The following is an 11,804-nucleotide window of genomic DNA, read 5'->3' as shown; positions in this document are numbered from 1 at the left end:
ACAGCCTTGTAGGATTTGAACATTACTTACCAGACCCTCTTGTTGAAAATTATCCACCTCAAGAGGTTTTACCCAGCTGAAATCAGTGCAAGCAGAAAGATTGGAAACCTATTACACGCGAATTCTTCCCAAATGGAGAAAAGAAATCACTGTATCCTCATTACTTTTCCTATCTTGAAAGTTCAGTATATTGTCTACATTGCTAACTCTTTAGGGATGAGAACAATCAACTGAAGAATGAAAATGGTTCCAAAGTTGGTCACCAATTGTCATGTGTTCTTGCCAAACATGAAATAAGTGAAATGCACATCCTCAACAGGAGTATTTAAAAATAAAAACTGGTTTGGAAAAAATGTACCTGTCCACGCAACAGGACGGAAACTATATGAAAATGGAAACGATTATGGGCACACTGAATGAATAATATATATGATACAGCTTTTCTGTAGGACAATGTTTAATGTTCAAAGGGTGTTCTAAGAACATTTATGAATGTCACGGGGAGAATCTTCTCCATTTGGCAAAAACAGTGGCAAAATTTGAAAACATTGTAACAGAACATTTACACAGAATGCAAGGATCAATGCAAAATATTACACATTATTTAAGGGATAAAACACAAGACCCCATAGAAGTATAATAGGTGTGGTGAATAAAATCATTCTGAATAAGGTAAGAACTGCAAAATATTACCCAGTTGTTTTAGATAAAAGCCCATATGGAGAACAGATAATTATTGACTTCTGGATTTCCAGGATGCAAATGTTCTGTGTGCAGAGATTTTGTGGGATTTTACCCAACAGATGACATGATTGATGAGGATTTATGCATATTCTAATAGCAAATTCATTTTAGAGAGAAATATTTGACAGGCCAGAGATATGCCTAGAAAATGGAACGAAAGGCAACAGAAGAGCCACACACAAAAATTCTAGGGCATTCGATATTCCTTGTTTTGCACATTTTCAAATATGTCAGTGAATGTTGCAGCAAAAACTTTTGACAACACTGAATTTTTGTTAATATCTGAGAACTGTGCAACTACTTTGCTGCTTCAGTAAATATTGGATGTACTAAGAACACATGTGCCGAGCTTAAATTTGAAACCATTGAATCTGCAATGAGAAGGCAGGTGAATGCCATCAGGCCTCAGATTAACCCACTTAGAAATTGTTGAAAACATGAAGAAAGGTGCGCATTTTAGAATGCAGGTCTCGGTTTGATATTTTAAATAGCTATTTTCAACTGTCTTTACCCAGTACTCATTTGAAATCATAGTTAAAGTGAACTTAGCATTATAAGCGAAGCGGTGCAGTAACAAAAATGTAATATACTGATGCCCATGAAAATATCAGAGGGATTAGGAAATTCTTTGAAGAAAAATGCAGTAATATTTACTTCTTTTAAGGCTATTTATGTGAAACAAATTGCAGTCTTCGAACAGTGAAATCAACTTCTCAAATGTGGAATATTCTAGAAAAAAGAACCTTCATTTAGACTACAGACCCCATCATTTAAGACCCAAAACTCGATTTCAAACTTAATTTTTCTTTTTCCCACATTAGATACAACAGTAACCTTAAAAGCAAGTTTTATAATATTGAAAATATATCCAAACCTATTCATTGTTTGGAAGACATGCGTAATTTGAAGAATATGATAAACATGAATTCCTATAACTATGTTCAGCTTACAGTTGAAATTGGCTGAGAAATATGGCAAGGAAGTTAAATTAATGGGATATCAACACGAGGAACTAAAGAACTTGGATGGTTTTCAAATACTTAATGTGACCCTCTTGAAGAATTGAAATGCATTTGCAACGGCAATTTATCAGACACGTTTCTGAGTATTTCTGAAGCTCCTAACATATATCTAACTCCACCATTTGCAGTTGCCTGTGGAGAATAGAGCTTCTCAAAATTAGCCTTTAAAAAAATTACTCAAGATCTACAATGTTGCTGGAAAATCTAATGAGCATTTCTGGAAAATGGTTTCTTGGAACAATTATGCATTGGAATTTCATAGAGAGATTTGCATATCTGTGAAAATCTTCATTATAGCCTAATGATTTGATGTTTCTAATTATTGTTATAGATCATTTGAATTTTCTGTTTTATGTTCCTTTATTTGATTTGTATGATTTTAAAATCATTGCTTCTTGTATTTTATAAGTTAAAAAAATTATTTTAGAGAGAGAGCATGAATGGGGGACAGGGGCAGAGACAGAGAGAGAGAGAGGAAAAAATCCTTTTTTTTTTCTTAAATAGTTTATTGTCAAATTGGTTTCCATATAACACCCAGTGCTCACCCAAAGAGAGAAAGAAAATCTTAAGCAGGCTCCATGTTCAGCGAGTTGCTCATCACAGAGCTCAATACTACCACTCTGGGATCACGTCTTGAGCTAAATCAAGAGTCAGACGCTCAACCAACTGAGGCGCCCAGGCACCCTGCTCATTGTATTTTTATGAGAAGTATGTAAAATACTCAGGTTTTACTTGAGGGAAAGGCATCTTTTCCATGGGCAAGTGGGTTTGTATGGCCTGGGCTCAGGAACCTGCTTGAACATTGTGTTTATTAACCTTGTCTTTGACCTGGGAGTTTCATTAACCAGTGAGAGGCCGGGTAGGGCCTGGCCAGCCAAAAGGAGGTAGTTGATGCTTCCTGGAAGAATCACCCAAGTCAAAAGAATGAATGGGCCAGAGTTATTCACCATGAATTTCTGCATCAGAGACCTCAGGTGCTCCAAAGCCCTGCTCCGTGAAGAAGCCATTTTAAGCCCTTCCACTAACCCAAACACTGGAGAAGAAGGAAAGGAAGCAGAGGCTAGGGAGGTCCGCCGAGACTGGGCATATTACAAAAAACAGTCAAACATTTCCAAAGTGGACTGGGCCAAACTTAATAAAGTTTTGGGTACGTCGCCTATGCAGAAAGGCTAGATCAGTAAAAATAAACTATATTTTTATTATGAACATCCAAATTATAGTTCAAGCAAATGTGCCAGCTCTCTATGCTTCCAAAAAAAGAGAAACTTCACTTCCTCTGAATCACTCCAGAGGGAGGGTCCTCCTAAGATTGACCAGAGTTTACCCTAAACACCAGAATTGAAAGATCTGGCTGATTCTGGTACAGTTCTTCCCGCGCACAGTTCAAGACGCTCATGAAGGCATTCTTCTATGTGAGGGCTGAAATGAGAAACTAAGAAAAAAGAATTAATGGCAGAAAATTTGATTTAAAATGGATATAATCATTGGTTCTTGTGCAGTGCCTCATTATTCTGTTGACCATGAGAAACTGAGTCAGAGTTACCATATTTTGATTCTTTCCTAACTTATTATATTTTTCTAACTTTTTAAAGTTTATTTATTTATTTTGAGGGGGGAGGAACAGAGAGAGAGAGAGAGAGAGAGAGAGAGAGAGAATCCCAAGCAGGCTCCATGCTGTCAGTGCAGAGCCCCATGCAGGTTTGACCCCTGAACCTCGAGATCATGACCTGAAACAAAATCAAGAGTCAGCCGCTTAACTGACTGAGCCACCCAGGTGCCCCTTTACTTGCTTATTTTACAAACAACCGTCTAAAACATTTATTCAGAGATAGGGAATTAATTTGCATACAATTGTAGGCATTCTGTTCCTCCCCAAATCCCACTAAGGGATTGGGGGGTAATCTTACTAAGAGGGTAAGAAAGGTTTACGTTTTTCTTCGTTGTTGTTGTTTTTCAGTAACAATCCCTTAAGGATGAAAAAGAGACAACAAAATTTGGTCTCTAGAAGCAGATGAAAGAGTGATAAATTACTCAGGAAACCCAGGGAAATTGGATCTTTAGCCAGCAACAGGGAAAGCTGAGAAGAAAACATGATATATGCCAAAGAATCCTCCAAAGGACTCAGGAATGAAAGCATGGGGGAGGGCAGTTGGTTGTGTGTTTAATTAAAAAGAAAAAGCCCAACCCCTTTTGTAATTGTATGCAGTGGAAACACCCCTCTCCCATCTGACAGAAGACAGATTTATTCTCTGCGAAGGTGAAATAGAGAGTCTCCGGAATAAGATAAAGTCTCCAGAAAAAGAGAATTTGACAGAGCATTTCAGTACAAGTTCACTTTTGCCCATCCGGTTGGTGGGAGGTTTAAATTTGCATTTCACCGATTTTCATTTTGTTAAAAGGGCTGAACATCTTTTCATAAGATCATTGGCGTTTGCGGGGCACCGGAGTGGCTCAGTCAGTTAAGTGTCCGACTTCAGCTCAGGTTATGATCTCACAGTTTGCAAGTTTGAGCCCCACATTGGGCTCCCTGCTCTCAGTGCAGAACCTACTTTGGATCCTCTGTCCCCCTCTGCCCCTGCCCTGCTTGTGCTCGCTCTCTCTCAAACATAAATAAACATTTTTTAAAAATGTTTAAGTCATCAACATCTGCAATACCTCTTTGTAAAATCTTTAAATATTTTCTCCATTTTTCTGTTTGGTAGTCCATCTTTTTCTTGTTTATAATAGCTCTTTAGATATTTCAAATGTGCAGAAATCCTTCCTTTTAAATGCAAAGTATCAATCTTTTTCTTTTTTTAAAAAAATGGTTTATTGTCAAGTTGGATTCCATGTAACACCCAGTGCTCATTCCCACCAGTGCCCTCCTCCATGCCCGTCTCCCCCCTCCCCCCCACACTCATCAGTCCTCAGTTTGCTCTCAGCATTCAAGAGTCTCTCATGGTTTGCCTCCCTCCCTCTCCCCAACTATTTCCCCCCTTCTTCTCCCCCACGGTCCTCCGTTAAGTTCTTCCTAATCCTCCTATACGTGCAAACATATGATATTTGTCCTTCTCTGCCTGACTTATTTCTCTCAGCATAACACCCTCAAGATCCATCCACGTTGCTACACATGGCCAGATTTCATTCTTTCTCATTGCCATGTAGTATTCCATTGTATCAATGTTTTCTTGTATGCATAGAACACTTTGTGTTTTGCACAAGAAATCTTTACTCTCCAAGATCACAAAGGCTTTCTCCCAAGTAAACTTATAAAGCCACATATATATAGTTTTATCTTACCATTTAAGTCCCTGATCTACCTGGAACTTGTTTTGAGGGATGATGTGAGATAGGATCTGATTTCCTTCTGTGGCCATGCAGATGCCCAACTGTCCCAGGTCTGGTGTGTGAAAGCACATTGTCCTGTGGTGCACCTGTGTCATAAATCAAATATCCATATGCATGTTTCCTGGATCCTTATTCTGTCCTCATTATTTGTCTAACCCTGTGCCAGCACTGCACTGCTTTAATGATTCTTATTTTATAATAATAAATTTGTATCTGTATAGATCTTGATGAATTTTAATGAACCGCCGTTTTACTGGATACTTTGGATTCATCAAGTGTCTCTGACAGCCCCACCATTTCTCTCTTTGGCCATTTCAAGCCCAGGACCCTAATCCTTGCCAGTTACATGTGTGGCAAACTTTCTAAGCTAATGTGGTTACACAGGACCCTTGGCTGCTTGTTAGTAAATGATGGTAACCACCAGAATGGTTGAGGTGGCTGAAGGTTACCCACAACATTGCCGCTAGAGTATAATGAAAGTGTGTCTCAAAAGAGACGTATCAACACATAACAATATTGAATAAACAAATACTTCTTAGTAAGAAGGCACAAAGCAGTTCTGAAACCTCTTCTATAAGTGCTGTGAAATCCCAAGTCAATATCCACCTTACAGGCAAGCAGTTCACTCAAGGCAGATGCCACAGCTTCAGCAGCCTGAATCTGTTGCCCTGACAGCAGGTTTGAGGCAACCACGTTGTCTGCTAACAGAAGGTTGTGACACAGGACTGTTTATGGATCAAGCTCTGGATCTCACCTCTAAGTGGATAGGTCATAGACCTTCCTAGTTCTTATACCCTGTTCATGCAAGCACAGCGTCTCTACTGTATTTTAGCCCATCTGTTCACCTTGAAGACCTTGCATTTTGCTAGTTCACAGGAGGTCTAGGTCTTGTTCCTACCTGGCCCCCAGTCAATGAGCCATTCGCCACTGCCCGGGAATCCGTGTTTACCCATACCCCTGATGACATACCCGTACATGTGAACAAAGAAGAATGTCACTTGCAGCTCTGCCCACTGGTGGGATTTTCTTTCAGCACTATCCTTACGGCCACTCCTGAACAGGGCTGTCCTGTAGCTCCAAAATATCATTATAACCCATCCATAAACCAGGCCTGAATCTTTTCTTCCTCTGCCAGCTGGTGAGGGGAAGCCTCCTTCCCATCCCACCCCAGTTAAGCCACAGGCTTCCATTGGGGCACAGACATTATTGTCACAAGGCTGTTATTTTGCGATTCTGGGCCCCCTGTTTATGTAATACTTGTCTCTTCTTTTGTTTTTAATATTTTTAATGTGCATTTTTGAGAGAGAGAGAGAGACAGAAGGTGAGCAGGGGAAAGGCAGAGAGACAGGAGGTCACAGATTCTGAAGCAGGCTCCAGGCTCTGAGCTGTCAGCACAGAGCCCAATGCGGGGCTCAAAGCCACAAGCTGTGAGATCATGACCTGAGCCGAAGTCAGACACTCAACGGACTGAGCCACCCAGGCACCCCAATACTTGCATCTTCTGAGCCTGCCAGGACTGATCTCGAATGTAACATTGCCTTCTAAGCTTATAACATGGTAGATCTGATAATATCAGCTCATGATGGTCAGCTCTGGTCACACAGGCACTTGGCATCTCTGGAGCAAGCAAGTCAGTCTCCACGAGAACCCAGTAACACACCTGGAGTTGCTTTTCCAATGGCAGGTGGTTCTCTGCTGCAGAACAGCATTACTTCAGAAGTGGAGGAACTTACCATCAAGCCTCCTTATCTGCCACGGATACCTCTAATTGCATCAGTTCTGCTGGGTGAAATGGCCTGCTAGAAGGCTAGCCTGGACCTTCTCCAGAACTCTCTCTTGCTCTGAGCCCCACTTAAAACTGATAGCTTTCTGGCATGCCTGGGTAGCTCTACTGGTTAACCATCTGACTACGGTTCAGGTCATGATCTCAAGGTTTGTGAGTTTGAGCTCTGTGTCAGGTTCCACGCGCTGCCAGTGGGGAGCCTGCTTGGGGTCCTCGCTCTTTCCTCTCTCTGCCCCTCTCCCACTCCCACTTTCTCTCTCTCAAAATAAATAAGTAAACTTAAAAACCTGGTAGCCTTCTGAGTTGTAAAATAAGTGGGTCAGAATAGTGCAGTATGTGCTATGTCTCCAAAATCCAAAAAGTCTCACCAAGTGCCTTGTCTTTCAGGAGGGGGTTGGTGCTTTTTTCTTTCTTTTTTTTTTTTTAACTGGTAGAGAATGCAAGGGGCAGCCACTTCCCCTTTTCCCTCGATGGGACTTTCCTTGTTTCTCCAAACCTTTAGATCCCTAAAATCTTTACCAAAGTGGCAGATCATTGCAACTTTATGGCACATGTCTCTAACCCTCAGCCACACTCATATTTTACAAAGGCAGCTAGAATTATTCATATTTATACTGACCAGGTCCTATTGGCATAATAGTATCAGTAAAGCGGACCAGCATGGTGGTTTGTGGAATGTCAAGATAATCAGTGTTCCTACAGATTATATTATGCCAAAAAATAGGGAAGCTAAGGAAAGTGTTGGTAAACGTACTGATAAAAGTAAACTGCTTTTCATCTTCTGAGAAAAATTCATTTGCCAGATCAATAGCTGCATGTCAAGTGCCCGAAGAAGAGATAATCTGCTTCAATAAAGGTATTTACTTATTTATTTATTTATTTTATTTCAGCCACTGCATTTGGCGGCCATTTGTTTGATTTGCAGTAACCCACTGGCGTCTGCCATGATGCTGCTGAATTGTACAGGAACCAAACAGGGAATTGAATAGGATATGACGGGGCTCAAACCCCTACATCTTTGGTGGCAGTGCTAATCGCTGCAATATCTTCCAAGATACACAGTGCCCCTGGATTACCATCTTGACCAAGCAACGAGAGGAAGGAGCTCCTGTCACCCATTGGTCAAGCGTATCCCACCGGGTTTAACGCCTGAAGGTACCAGGTGCTTGTGGAGGGACCCAAGCTGGCATCCAAGAAGCCCTGTGGCAGGAAGTGAGGGACTGTAGACATGAGCCTTCCAAGATGTAAGATACTGTCAGTCGTCCCTGCACAAAGCAGTCCCGAGCCTGCACCATGCAGGTGGCTGCAGGGGTAGCTGGGACATCATGTGTTTGGGAGGGATGGAAGCGGCTCCAAAGGCATTCAGTACACTGAGTACTTGGGGTAGTGGGCAGGTACAGAGGAGACACGTGCTTTCGACTGCACCTTGAATTCTCTAAAGGTGGGGATCCTTTTCTAGATGTCCTTTAATCGGTCCGGTAGAAGTACTCAGTAACATTTGATGGTTGCATAAACTAATACATTAATTAGATGATAAAGCAACATTGCATGGGAAGACCCAGGTCACATTCAAAGGTGCGGCAGCCCTGAAAGGAATAACTGTTGCTATAAAGTCGGGCTGGCTGGATCATGCCTGGGGGCAGATTCTAGGAGGTCATAGCAACAGGGCTGTCTGTCCTGACTTGAGTGAAAGAATACCGAACAGCCCCCTGACTCCCAGGACTAAGAGTTTTCACAAGTATCATATTACTGCTAGAAAGACTCATTTTCTCTCACTGTATTTCTTAGATATGTAGTTAGAGATGTGAAATTGAAGAAGTCATCAGAAGAAAAAGACCAAGGTTAGCCCACTTCCTCAAAGTGGCTTTATGCGGTGAGGGACCACGGCGGGACGTGTGGGTGGGGTTGCAGGGGATTTTCTGTGCTTCCCACCCAGGCACCAGGAGGAAGGACCATTGGAAGAAGAGGCAGACCTTACTTTCTGACCGCCAGTGCTTTCAGGCTCCTCTCTCCCCAGTGGGGGGAAAAATAAAAGCTCAGTCACCAAGCAAATGCTAAGATGCACATCTTCAGTTGGACTAAAGTTGGAGTGGGTGGTTTATGTAGAGAACAAAATAGACAGGGGGGAAGAGAGGGAAGAGAGGAAGAAAGGGAAAAAGAGAAGGTGAGATTTTTTTTTAATTGGTATTTTTTTGTGTGGCAGAAAGCCACAGCTCCACATTAAGAAGACATTATTGCAAATAAAATGACTAGTCCCAGCACGGAGCGGTGACTTCAGACTTCAGAAATTCAATTAAGGTGGCAGTAAAAGCAACATGTATTGTCTGGGAAACAGAGTGGCCTGGCCCCTGATCTCCTCGCAAACACCCTGCGTAGGGCAGCCTTGCTTGGTCTCATGACCACACGTATGAAACGCTCCTTGAGCGGTACTGTCACACACCATTAATATCTTTGAATGTGTTCAGTTATTAAAATACAGCATCATTGAGATTAACCTTCAAATTGGAATGTCTCCTTTCAAGGAAAAACAAGAAAAGATCTATTTTTCTTAATAGTATGACCATCAGTGAGTAAATCTGGAAGAATATCTGAAACATACAAAAAAATTGTGATCTCAGGGAACCTGGAAGGCTCAGTTGGTAGAGCGTGCAACTTTTGATCTTGAGGTTGTAAGTTCAAGCCCCCTGTTGATTGTAGAGATTGCATATATAAATATAATAAAAAATAATATAATAAAAAATCTTTAGGGGTGCCTGGGTGGCTCAGTCAATTGAACAGCTGGCTCTTGATTTTAGCTCAGATCATGATTTCAGTCATGAGACTGAGCCCTGAGTGGGGTTCCGTGCTGGGCATGGAGCCTGTTTGGGATTCTCTTTCTTTCCCTCTCTCTCTGCCCCGTTCCCCCTCTTCCCCTAGCTCATGCCCTCTCTCTCTCTCAAAACAAACAAACAAACAAACAAAATGGAAATAAAAGAAAGAAAACAAAACAAAACAAAAACTGTAATCTCAATAGACGTGCAAATCTTCCAAAGTTTTGAGCACATGGTTGGCTCAGTCAGTTAAGCGTCCAACTTCAGCTCAAGTCATGATCTCACTGTTTGTGAGTTCGAGCTCCGCATTGGGCTCTGTGCTGACAGCTCAGAGCCTGGAGCCTGCTTCTGATTTTTTGACGTCCTCTCTTTCTCTGTCTCTCCCTTGCTTGCATGCTCTATCTCTCTCTCTCTCAAAAATAAATAAACATTTAAAAATAAAATCTTTCAAAGTTTTAAAATCCTCCATGTATTTTCTTGCTTACTTACAGGCTGAGGTAGACACAAGGGGACACATTATTCATGGCTCTGTCTTTTTTCTGACTCTTCTTTTATGTCTCCTAATTCTGAACAATTGAGTGCAGAAACAAGCAATTTGGAAGCCCTTTTTTTCCGACTCTAAAGTGCTGTATGAGTGAAAGGTATTATCATTTCCAGTGTTAACTCTAAAGCAGAGCACCATGTAACCCCTCAGATGTGTGATGTTTAAGAATGGATGCAGGGAGAACAAAGCATTATTGCATTATAAATTTAAAAAAAAAATAGCTTTCAAGGATGAGTCAATATTTATTTTTTTGTTTGTTTGTTTGTTTAGTCACCCATTCATTATTCATTCATTCCCTTAAAATTAAAGAGGAAGGGACATTGTGTAGTGTATTAATGGATTTAAAAAATGTAAGTTTTAGCTAAGACCCTGACATCAGGAAAATCAGAGACCAAACTGAGCTTCCAGATAAGGATGCTAACTTTTAAGGTAAGTGGTGAGAAGCTGTAATCCTGGCCTACATTGAAGATAAGAATGTGGGGAGACTGGAGGGACTTGTCCAGAGGACTTTTCGAGGCAGCTGTTGATGTGCTTTAGCCCCAGCCCCTGGGGGAGTGATGGAGGACACTTGATTTCAACTCAACCACCGAGAGAGACATTAAGGGGACCACAGGGAGAGACTAGTTGGTGTTCCATGCGGTGGCAGCCCCGGAAATGGGTGTCTAATTCCCACTTGAGAAATCTAGAATGAGAGATGCTGTGCTCTGCCAATGACATGGGGGAGGGACAGTGGCTGTTGTGGGGGCGGGGGTGCTGCACTCCAAGATGCTATAGCAAATGGGCATGAATGCCTCCTACCCATGAGAACGCCATTGCTGGTCAAGTCTTGTCCAAGGGAGCCATCCAGAGGGGCAAAGAGAGGCAGGTATAGCTCTGGGCAAAACACAGATGATGAACTAGAAGAAAATCATCATCACCAACTAGGAAACTGCAAACGGGAAGTGCCCACTTGGGTGGGTGGGTGGCTGGAGGAAGACGCCTGAGGTACTCAGACAATGGCTCATGAGACAGAATGTGCCAGCACCAGAGAGCAAGAAGCCAGCTCATGACAGTATCAGCTTAATACAGACCATTTCTTCTCTTGTCTCCCCAGTGTCCCCAATCCTTACAGGTGTCAGAAACCATGGTTGGCAAATGGATGGGGTTTGGGAAAAAAATAGAACAGAACGTGGAATGTCTCTCAGCTGCAGGCTTCTTACCTGGTAAAGGACAGACACCTCAATCAAATCAAGTTTGAGTGAAGAAAATTGCCAAGGACTGGAAATCCTCATTTCTGTACTGAGACAATTTGTATTACATAAGAGTGACCCCAAAGCCATCAGGCTGCCTGTGTTTTTATCCAGGAATGGAGAAAACTAGTCCCACTGAACAAATTTAAAAGAACAGTGGCAGATAAGATAAAATTATTTCACGATGGCACCCCACGAATCAAGTCTGTTCAGTGCACGGGTGATAAGTGTTCAGAAGACAGAAATAAAACCTCAAAAATGGGATGTCTCCCAAAATACTTCTCTTATTACTTTTTAAATATAGTGGGTTTTGTCAAATGATAAAAGCAGACTCACATGAGAACT

This window comes from Hyaena hyaena, unplaced genomic scaffold (assembly GCF_003009895.1).
Source record: "Hyaena hyaena isolate Hyena2069 unplaced genomic scaffold, ASM300989v1 scaffold_515, whole genome shotgun sequence".
NCBI lineage: Eukaryota > Metazoa > Chordata > Mammalia > Carnivora > Hyaenidae > Hyaena > Hyaena hyaena.
This window is presented reverse-complemented; position numbering follows the sequence as displayed.